The sequence below is a fragment of the Magnolia sinica genome, chromosome 8 (assembly GCF_029962835.1).
Source record: "Magnolia sinica isolate HGM2019 chromosome 8, MsV1, whole genome shotgun sequence".
NCBI classification, from domain to species: domain Eukaryota; kingdom Viridiplantae; phylum Streptophyta; class Magnoliopsida; order Magnoliales; family Magnoliaceae; genus Magnolia; species Magnolia sinica.
In genome coordinates, this window is record NC_080580.1 from 61,127,249 (window position 1) to 61,139,563 (window position 12,315).

Consider the following 12,315-nt stretch of genomic DNA (forward strand, 5'->3'; position numbering starts at 1 on the left):
CCATTCACCACAAGTGTTGAACATAAATTACAACATTCACAAACATAGGAACATTCAATCATCCACCACAACACCAGAAATTATAGTGGTTTTCTTGTGTGTACACCAATTGTTAGAAAATAGCCATATAACTACTCCACTCCTAATATCCACTCCCTTGGGATATTAGCGTTCACTATGAAAAAGGTTTTCAAAGGTTCACCTTAAAACCTTCACAATTGTGTCTTTGATTGGGCTTATACAATTCCAAAAACCCCACACTTTGAGATTTTCTGGATCACCTCAGACAAAACCAAATAGAGATTTTTCTGGCACAACCTCAAAAAAAAAAGATATACAGAATGGAAATGTACTTATCTAGAAATTATCCTTTGAAGAAGCCCGATAGAACCGATTCGATGCAGACGAAGATGTTCAATGTCCAGTCTCATAGATGAAAAGGTTCTAGTTCTAAATGATTTTTAATTAAAACAACCTGGGCTAGCTTGATTTGATTTTACTCTCAAGAAAGGGGAAAATTCAAATCCCTTTTTAAAGTAAGATTGGAATAAAGATCTCAAAATCAAATAACAAAAGCTAATTAAAGAGAATATTAAATGAGCACAATATAGCTTAACAATATCACAAACTTATCTCTTAGAGTGGTGTCTAGATCTCCTTTTATGAATGATTAAACTTTGAAATTCATGCTCTATTTATAAGTGAAAATACTGTTCACTCGACTGGTCTAAGGTCGGTTCGATTGGTCGAAGGACCAACAAAATTTTAAATTTTCTGGCACGATAAGGTAAGACCGTTACTCAACTAGTTGAGTAGCTTGCTCGACTAGTCAAGTGGCCTGCTCGACTGGTTAAGCACTGCACTTGATTGAACGAGTGGGACCTAGAAATGTTGTTGAACTTTGAGTCTAGCCTGCACGACTGGTCGAGCACTGTTCACTCGACCGGTAGAGAACCCAACAGAAAATTCTAAAAATTAGAAAAAACCTTGAACTGGTCGAGAAAACTCTTAGACTAGTCGAGCCAGTATTTGGACTAGTCGAACAAGGTCTAAGACTAGTCGAGAAAAAGACCTATAACATATGAAATGACCCACAAAGAATATGAAATGAATATGACACTATTTAGGGTCAATCTAGGGTCAACCAAACCTGTTTGTGAGTAGGAACAAATGAAATATCATTCGCTCCCAAATCTTGATATCTTGTGATACTTGAAGCTTGAGTTCGATCTCTTGAACTTGATCTTGAGTTACACTTGAGTTCTTGAGACTTTAGCGTACGGTAGTAGAACTTTAAACTTGAACTTAAGTTCTTGAATTTGATATTAAAAACATGAACTTCAATACTCTTCACTTCAACTTGAATATGTAGGCAAGTTCGATGAAGATACAGACAACTTTAAAATGTATGAACCTAATCACTTCAACTCAAAGCAAGATGCAAATACTAAATGGTTTGGCACAAAAAAATTTGACAATACTACGGGTGCTAGATTTTTACAATAGCATTTACAATCTCCCCCTTTGTCAAATTTGTGACAAAACCAAATAAGGAAATATGCACAATAAAGAATCATGCACCAATCATGTATAATAAAAAATCATGCACCAGTGATCAATGGACTTATCCCCCCACATCTCCTTCTTATCTTATTCCATTACTCCCCCTCAATCCAGGAGGTGATTTGCAGAACCTGAAAAAAATATATACTCCATACCATATATTCCACAATCATTCCACAATCATGACACATCTCACATCTCTACAATTTCTACCCCCTTTTTGTCACATGAAGACAAAGGAAAGATAAATATAGAGAAGAGAATAAGTAAGAGAAGATAGGGAATAGCAACACCATGATGATCAAAATATCAACATAAAGCACAATAGCATGTCCATATACTTAAAAGTAATAGTGTGTCCAAGCAATATCCAAATAAACATGATTCCAACACAAATCCAAGAGTAGAAAATATTACTACATATCCAAAATAATAAAGAAAAATAATCAGATCTAGATGAAGGAGCAGAAATAGAAGGATCGATCTAATGTAGTCCCTTGTTAATGCGCCTAAGATATTTGTGCATGTATTTAAATTGAGTTTCTTGGGACACATGTAGACCCTCTACCTTCTCCTCAAGGGATCGCAAATGCTCATTAAAGTTAGAAGGCTAAAAGTCAGGATTAGCCGCAGAGTCTGACTCAATCTAATCAAATAAATCATCCATATTGATATCAACTGGAGGCAAAGCATCCTCTTCTTCAATTGCTTTAGCAGCTCCAGCAACACCACATAAACTTGGCCAGGAGCTAACCTCAGATTCATCTTATTTATGTTCGAGTTGTTGAATGGAAGCTGGTTAATGGGAGCTTCTCCGACAGGCATAGTCACAAAACTATGGGTGGCTAGTGCAGTCATAAATAGGCAAAGGGAATATCACTATGACCCGGATGAAGACAAAACTGAATAATGATGTAACAGATCAGAGATGGAAGACATACAAAGACACCAGTAATAATAGAGTGAAGGATATGAGCCATGAAAGTGGTGAGCTCAGTCTTGTTACCAAACCTAGGATATACATTAGAAAATAAAATATGATGGAGAATCCTGTATCTGGGTAAAACAAATTTAAAACTGAGCGCATTTCTGGAACTCCATTCCGCATTCATGTTGCATAACACTCTACTGAGCACTCTTTTCTCAGACTCAGAAGGTTTTGCTACAAGAGTAGAAATAGAAATACCTTCATCATTAACTAGAAGATCCATCAATCCAGAAATTAAGTGACGGTCCACATCAATTGGACCATCTTTGGTAGTAATAGTAAATGTCAGATTCTCAGTAGATAAGTCACTAATGCAAGCAAACATGGCCTGCGCAATGGAACGGTATGCCGGGCGACCCCAATGGCAAATGTTATCCCATCCTGCAGATTAAAGGAGTGGAATAATACCAAAACATGCCAAATGACCAGTGTTAACCATCTGTTCAATAATCACGTTACGTAATCGAATATCCCGCACATACTTGGGATCTTCTTTGGGTGACCGAAGATGGCACACTGTGATAGGAGCGGAACGAGAAGAAGGACCACGAGAACCTTTCTTCTTATTTCTACTCTCCATTGTAACAAGAAAAATAATGAATGCAAGAGAGGAAAGAGAGGAAAGAAGGGTTTGAAGTAAATCAGAATTTTAGCTAGAAAACCCAACAAATCACCATAAACCTTAAAATAAAAAATAAAAATAAGGAAATGGAATTACAAAGAACTCAAATCTACGTGAAAGTCGAAAAAGATGCACTAACCATGGATGAATCAAAGGTGGGTTTGACCGGTCGTGCTAGGGCTGGTTGGGAAGATGAAGTAAATGAAAAAAGAATGCTTTTTAGGTAATAAAAACCCCCAAACCCGAGTGGGTCAACTGGCTGAGTGCATACTTGACCGGTCAAGCCACGACTGGTCTAGTGTGTACTCGACTGGTTGTGCAACTCAAAAATTCTGTATTTTTCATATATTTAAATTTTAGAAAATTTGTAAAAATAAAATAAAATAAAAACTGCAATATAGTACAAATAAACACATGCAATTTAAATCGTATTCCACATACTCATATCCAATTTCAACCTAGCAAACCTGTTTCTGTCAAGCGGTTTTGTAAATATGTTTGCAAGTTGATTTTCAGTCTGAATATAATCCACAGAAATAATCTTATCTTCTACCAATTCATGAATATAATGATATCTAATGTCAATATGCTTAGTTCATGAATGTTGAATTGGATTTTTAAAAATTTTAATTGCGTTAGAATTATCACAATACAAAACCATAGTATTTTACGCAAATCCGTAATCACTTAACATACTTTTCATCCACACAAGCTGGGTGCAAGCATTATCGGCTGCAATATACTCAGTCTCAGATGTGGAAAGTAATACAGAACTTTGTTTCTTACTATGCCATGAAACTAGACAATTCCTAACATAAAACATCCATTGCTAGTTAATTTGCGGTCATCAATATTACCAGCCCAAACAACATCTGAATAACCGGCTAATTGAACATTAGTATCATGTGGATACCAAAGGCCAAGTTTGGCCAAACTTGTGACATATCGCAAAATGCACTTTACAGCAATCAGGTGGGACTCTTTAGGGTCCGATTGATATCTAACACAAATTCATATGCTTTACAACAATCAGGTGTGATCATTTTGTTTCTTAACAAAAAGTGTCTTATCAACACTCCCCATTATAAAGTTATGACTTAGTAAAAACTTTGTCAATTTCTCGTACCTTACCATGAGAGCCTGTTTCAATCCATAGAGTGCCTTTTTTAGGTGATAAACATGATCAGTATGTTTAGGGTCTTCAAAACCTGTAGGCTGTTCAACATATACTTCCTCATGTATATCACCGTTCAAGAACGCACTCTTAACATCCATTTGATAAATTTTAAACTTTTTGTAACAAGCAATGTATATAAACAATCTGATAGATTCAAAACAAGCTACTGGGGTAAAAGTTTCATTATAATCGATGCCTTCTATCTGAGTGTACCCTTGTACAACCAGTCTAGCCTTGTTTCTTATAATATTACCGAGTTCATCAGACTTATTTTTAAAGATCCATTTAGTTCCAATAATGTGTTTATCATTAGGTCTAAGAACAAGTACCATACATCATTCCTTATGAATTGATTAAGTTCATCTTGCATAGCTACTATCCAGTTTTCATCAGCAAAAGCATTTCCACATTAGCCGACTCAATTTGGGATGTGAAGCACACATAATTACAAATATTTTCTAATTGTCTACGAGTGCGCACACCAGTGAGAGGATTCCCAAGAATTCAATTAGTTGAATGATCTTTAACTGACCGTAGTTCAGTGTCATTTTGACTAGATGAAGACTCAGGTTTATCAAATAAAGAGACTTCATCATCTTCTGAACTTGAGATGGGTTTATCAAGTGATCATCTATAACAACATTAATGGATTCTTGAATTACACTGGTCCTCTTATTGAGAACATGATACGCTTGACTATTTAGCATATATCCTAGGAAAATACCCTCATCACTTTTAGTGTCTAATTTTCCCAGATTTTCCTGGTCACTAAAATATAGCACTTGCTACCAAAAACTAGAAAGTATTTAACAGTAGGCTTCTTATTGAAATATAGTTCATATACAGTCTTATTATTAGACTTTCTAGTATAAACATGGTTAGTGATATAACATACCGTGTTCACAGCTTTAGCCCAAAGATTTTTAGGAAATTTCATACTATTTAACATCACATTGGCCATTTTTTGAAGTACTCTATTTTTCCTTTCAACAACCCCATTCTGTTGAGGTATTTTGGGTGCAGAATACTCATGTGATATTCCATGAACGCTACAGAACTTCTAAAAACTGCTATTATTGAATTTAGAATCATGAACACTATGGATTTTGGTGACATGTTATTCCTTCTCAGATTGGATACGCTTGAGTGCCCTTTTCACTTCATCGAGAGTCTTAGATTTCTCTCTCATGAAAACTACCCTTGTATACCTGGTAAAGTCATCAACAATTACTAGAATATACTTTTTACTATTTTGACTCTCCGTTCTAGTTAGTCCAACGAGATCCATGTGGAGAAGTTTAAGAGGTTTGGATGTGGCATTTGAGTTCACCTTTTTGTGAGCACTCCTTGTTTGTTTTCCAATCTGACATTCACCACAAATTTTATCCAATTTCTTTAACTTGGGTAGACCTTTAATTACTTCACTTTTGCTTAGTCTATAAAGATTACGGTAATGTACATGTCCTAGGTGTTTCTCCCATAGTTCGGTCTCATTGGTTTGGACCATGTAACACGATAATTTAGACAAGCTTGAATCACTGACTATATAGCAGTTTTCAGACGTTTTGTGACCATTTAATATTACAGAACCATTCTCATTAGAAATCTCACACCCTTGGTTGGTGAATTTTACTCTATGTTTATTATTGTATATTTGAGAAATGCTTAAGAGATTATGCTTAAGGCTCTCTACAAATAAGACATTCTCAAATGGAGGAAGATTAAAGAGTTGAACGGTACCTTGGCCAATAATCCTGCAGTTGCTACCATCACCAAATGTGACTGAACCATCAGTTATATCTTTAAGATTGGTAAACAAGTCTTTATGCCTGTTGTTGTTGTATATTTTACAATTCGAGTTAAATTTTATAAGCTCCTTAAGTAGATCCACAATTTTCTCAGCTAAGGGGTTATGATTCTGATTTCCATAGTTGATATGATTGCTTTTAGGTTTCATAGCCTGAAAAGTTTTAGAATTTTTAAAGCTATTTTGATTTAGAGTTTTCCCTTTTTAATTAGAGGACTCTCCATTAACAAATTTAGGAGGAGTAGTCTAATATTTAGGAGGGGTATTTTTATTGTAGCCCAAACCACAATGATCGCCACATTTCCTTGATCCAGTTAGTAGTCTTTCTAGTTTAGGATCACCCTAGGCATACCTCCAAGTATGCTTCATACTCAAGAGAGAAGAAACTTCTAGTTCTAGTTTTTCATTTTTAGATTTTAGGTTTTCAACTTAAGAAGTTTTGAAATCTAAATCACACTAGCTTTTTCAACACAATATGAAAAATGTGATTTTTCTAAGTTTAGATTATTAAAATTTTCTTTTAATTTTAAAAACTTTTCTTTTTGAAGTTTTAATTTTACAGTTATCTTACAACTTTCCCTGTATAGGGCATCATAGGCATCCTATAAATCTTCATCATTTTCAGGGTCACTTGTTAGATTTTCTTCACTAGTTAAATCACAACAATAAAAAAAAGTGAATTTAGCTAGAGTCATTAAGGCTTTGACCTCATTAGTAGACTCAGGTTCAAAATCATCTGACTTAGAAGAAGCTTCAGAGTAAGACGATTCATCTCATGTGGCTAACATGTCTTTCTTTTTTGATTTTTCCTTCTTTGGACATTCGTTTGCAAGATGCCTATATTCATGGCAGTTGAAACATCGGCTGTCTTTAATAGATTTCCAATTTTTAGATCTAGTTCTTTTCTTTTTTGAAGGTTTTTGAAAATCTACCTTCTTTTCTACTTTTGAAATTCTTATAAAACTTCTTAGCTAATAATGCCATATCATCTTCAGAATTTTCACAATCAGAATTTTCAGCATTATTTTGAGAAATATTTTTAGAAGACTTAAGGGCAATGGACTTACCTTTAGGAGCTTTAAAGTTTAACTTGTAGGTTTGAAAAGAACCAACCAGTTCTTCAACCCTCATATTATCCATATCATGAAGTTCCTGAATGGCAGTGACCTTTGAATTGAACCTTTTAGGCAATGAGCGTAGTATCTTTACACAGACTTTGCTTTCTAGGATACTATCACCAAGACCCCACATAGAGTTGATTATGTGATTTAATTTAGTATAGAAGTCCATGAAATTTTCACTTTCTTCCATACGTATCTCCTCAAATCGAGTGATAAGGATTTGAAGTTTAGATTTTTTGACAATAGTCGTACCCTCGTGTGTCATTTCTATAATGTCCCAGGCTTGCTTTACAGAATCATAAGATATAATTCTTTTGAATTCATCTAGTGATAATGCACAAGTGATTGCATTGGCACTACTCTCACTTTTCTGAAGTGTGGTCAAAGAAAAATAAGGTGCAGCTCTCATAGATTTGGTTCCATCAGTGCCTAGAAATTCAGTGGTAAGAGGGGTCCATCTAGTCACTGTGGCTTGTCACACACTCTCATCTATGGACCTTAAAAAGATCCTCTTTCTGGCTTTCCAATAGGCATAATTGGAGCCATCAAAAGGTGGAGGCCTAGTGATTGAAAGGCTATCAAAAGTTGACATCTTATAAGCTCAGATCGATTAGCTTAGGAATTGAATCCAAATAAAAAAGAAGCTATTAGGCTTTGATACCACTTGAAAAGGCCGAGCTATACGTCCTAGAGGGGGAGTGAATAGGACTATGCCAAATTAAAAAATAAATGCAGAATTTAAAGAATGATAGCACAAATGAATAATAAAGAAGCTCAAGTAAATAGCAACCTCAAATGTAATAGTATTGAGAGGTTGATACAAACTTAGTTCTAAGGACAACCTAACACTAAAAACTAAAGGCTTATGGTAGGACAACCTTACTAGAATGTTTGTAAGTATCAAAAACCTAAATGAATAAAGATGTAACGACCTTGGAGCGTTACAAAAGAGGCAAAGGAAATAGCAAATAAAATAAACTAAGTTACTACGACATTCCCACAAGTGCATAAAATAAATTACATCGTTCACCACAAGTGCTGAAAATAAATTACAACATTCACATACATAGGCACATTCAATCATCCATCACAACACCAGAAATTATAGTGGTTCGATTAAGTGTACACCAACTATTAGAAAACAACCACGCAATTACTCCATACCTTATATCGACTCCCTCGGGATATTAGTGTTCACTATGAAAAAGGTTTTCAAAGGTTCACCTTAAAACCTTCGTAGTTGTGTCTTTGATTGCGCTTACACAATTCCAAAAACCCCACACTCTGAGATTTTCTGGATCACCTCAGACAAAACCAAATAGAGATTTTTCTGGCACAACCTCAAAAACTAAAAAGATATACATAATGTAAATGTACTTATCTAGAAATTCTCCTTTGAAGAAGCCGATAGAACCGATCCGATGTAGACGAAGATGTTCAATGTCCAGTCTCACAAATGAAAAGGTTTTAGTTCTAAATGATTTTTAATTAAATCAACCTGGGCTAGCTTGATTTGATTTTTGATCTCAAGAAAGGGGAAAATTCAAATCCCTTTTTAAAGTAAGATTGGAATAATGATCTCAAAATCAAATAACAAAAACTAATTAAAGAGAATATTAAATGAGTACAATATAGCTTAAAAATATCACAAACTTATCTCTCAGAGTGGTGCATAGATCTTGCTTTAATGAATGATTAAACTCTGAAATTCATGCTCTATTTATAGGTGAAAATATTGTTCACTCGATTGGTCTTAGGATTAGTTCGACTGGTCGAAGGACCAACGAAATTTTAAATTTTCTGGCGTGATAAGATAAGACCATTACTTGACTCGTCAAGTGGCCTGCTCGACTGGTTAAGCACTGCACTCGACTGGTTGAGTGGGACCTAGAAATGTTGCTGGACTTTGAGTCGAGCCTGCACGACCGATCGAACACTGTTCACTCGACTGGTCGAGTAGTCTCCAGGACTGGTTGAGAACCCAACAGAAAATTCTGAAAATTAGCAACAAACCTTGGACTGGTCGAGAAAACTGTTAGACTAGTCGAGCCAGTACTTGGACTAGTTGAGAAAAAGTCCTATAAACATATGAAATGACCCACAAAGAATATGATACTATCTAAGGTCAATCTAGTGTCATCCAAACCGCCTGTTTGTGAGTAGGTATAAATGAAACATCATTCGCTTCCAAATCTTGATATCTTGTGAAACTTGAAGCATGAGTTCAATCTCTTGAACTTAATCTTGAGTTATGCTTGAGTTCTTGAGACTTTAGTGTATGGTAGTTGAACTTCAAACTTGAATTTGATCTTGAAAATATGAACTAAAATACGCTTCACTTCAACTTGAAGATGTAGGCAAGTTCGATGAAGATGCAAACAACTTTAAAATGTACAAACCTGATCACTTCAACTCAAAGTAAGATGCAAATGCTAAATGGTTTGGCACAACAAAATTTGAATGGTTTGTTGTGACTCAAATTACAATAGATCTGCGATAGCTTTGAGTATGTTCTTTTTATGTATTGAGATTGTGAAATTAGGAAATCTTGTTATTCTCCATCGTCCCTTAGGCATGGTTGGATGATGGAATCATCCTTAACTTTCACAATTCTCCCAGATTGGTTATGGGATTGTTAAATCCTATTGTTTGCCTTATCTCTTGGGCATGGTTTTGTGATGGAATTACTTCCAGTTCTCATACCTCTCATCCATTGGGAACTAGGTCAAAGGAAGTTCAGATTTGGTTTTTCTAAGATATCTTCCAATTGGATAGGATGGGACTCTGATTCCAATCATGTGACTTAAATCAAACATAGATCTCCTTGATCTCTACAAGTGGATCTTTAGAAACCCCAGTTTCCCATCTTTAAATTTGTTAAGTTTTTCATTAAATCTCTCACCATTACCCTCAAATATTTCAAATTTATATTTTCATCATTTTCTAGTTCTTCTTCTAGTTGCTTTCAGAAAACACATGAGATTAGTCCCTGTGGATTTGACATCGGTCTCACCGAGATTAGTACTACATTGTAGCCCTATACTTGGGGTTGTGAACATACAACAATCTTCTTCTTGGGATTTTGATGAAGACGATGTATGAGTTCAACCCAAAAGGATGCAAAGGGATTTAATAGATTTTCAATGAAATGAATGAAACCCTATTGCTGTAGATTCGATTCTCCTTCTTCTTAAAGTAGAGTATGGATTACTCTTATTGAAACGATTTAATCTAACTTTGAAAAGGAGATTAGAATAAGCTAATAATAAAATATGAATTACAACAAAAACTTAAAGAGGCTTGAAGTATCTTTCTCTACAACACAATAAAAGAATATGAATTTTCAGACTTTTCATTCCTTTTTAATCTTTTCATCATACATTACCTTTTTGTCTATCTCTTTATTTTTTAACTGGTTCTTTTCATCTTTTTATGGTGGATAAAATTCTCCAGACTTAATTCTCAATATGTTTCAATGATATACATACTAACAATGAGAAATTCTAGTACAATTCATAGAAAGCAATTTGAATGTGGCTTGTGACTTAGATTAATATGATATTCAAACTTCCTCTTAATTAATTAAATGCAAGAATATAGACGATAGTCTACTTAGTTGATCAAACTCTAACAATTCAAAGTTCAATCTCCTATCTTATCATTATACTCAAGCATTCTTTATTCGACAAATTATCATCTCCCAAACATGATTTTAGCTTGAAAAAATAAAAATTTTCACAATTTTTGCTCAAGACTAAAAAAACACTAATTAATTTACATAATCAACACCCCCAACCTATAACCTACATTGTCCTTAATGTAAAAGATATGAGCATGCAATGCACATAAGACAACGAAAAGAACTGGGAAGTGATGGGAAGATAATACCCGAAGAAGGAGAATTGAAGCTTTTCTAAAGTTCTTAACATGTAAATGGGCTAGCATGAAGACTAAACAAACTGAAATCAAACTACCTAATCCTAAATCCTATGAAAGCAATAAACCTAACTACACGTGGTCATACTAGGAGGTCAATCCTAATAAATAGGATGAGTCAGAGGCATGAAAATGTCCTCTGAATCAAACTTCTCAATAAAAGGCTTGAGACGATGTCCATTCACTTTGAAAATATTGTCATTCGTTGAATTCTTTATCAAGACGACCCGATGTGGATAGACATTAACAACAATGAAGGGACCGGTCCAACGAGATTGAAGTTTACCTGAAAAAAGTTGTAACTAAGAATTATACAGAAGGACTTTTTGACCAGTTATAAAGGATTTTCGAAGGATGTTCCTATCATGGAATACCTTCATCTTGTCCTTGTAAATTCTCGAGTTCTCATAAGCTTCATTCTGAATTTCTTCAAGTTCATTCAGTTGAAGTTTACGTAGCGAAATTAAAGTTCAGATTTTTGATAGCCCAGTAGGCTCTATGCACTAACTCCATATGTAGGTGGCAAGCCTTCCCAGAGACGAGTTTAAAGAGAGACATCCAATGGGTGTCTTAAAAGTTATACGGTAAGCCCATAAGGCATTGGTCAAATGAATTTACCAATCCTTACGGTCAGGGTTCACCATTTTTTTCATAATATTTTTAATTTTCCTATTGAAAATCTCAGCTTGTCCACTTGTTTGCGGGTGGTATGGAGTGCTCACTTTATGAGAGATGTCATATTTTCTTAAATGGCCTATTACAAAAGTGTGAATCTCCATCACTAATGATGGCCCGAGGCATTCCGAATTGGGAAAGGATATTTTCTTTTAAGAATCGAATGACCATTTTATGATCATTATTCAGGCACAGGATCACTTCGACCCACTTAGTGACATAGTGTACTGCTAACAAAATGTAAATATTTCTAAAGGATTGGGGGAATGGTCCCATGAAATCAATGTCCCAACAATCAAATGCTTCAATGATAGGAATGAGGTTTAGAGTTTAAACAATATGTTGCCGTGAAACCTATAGCAAGATAATTTTTAATATCAGCAAACCAAGGTAGTTGGGAGAGTTTAAACAATTGTTCATCAAGGA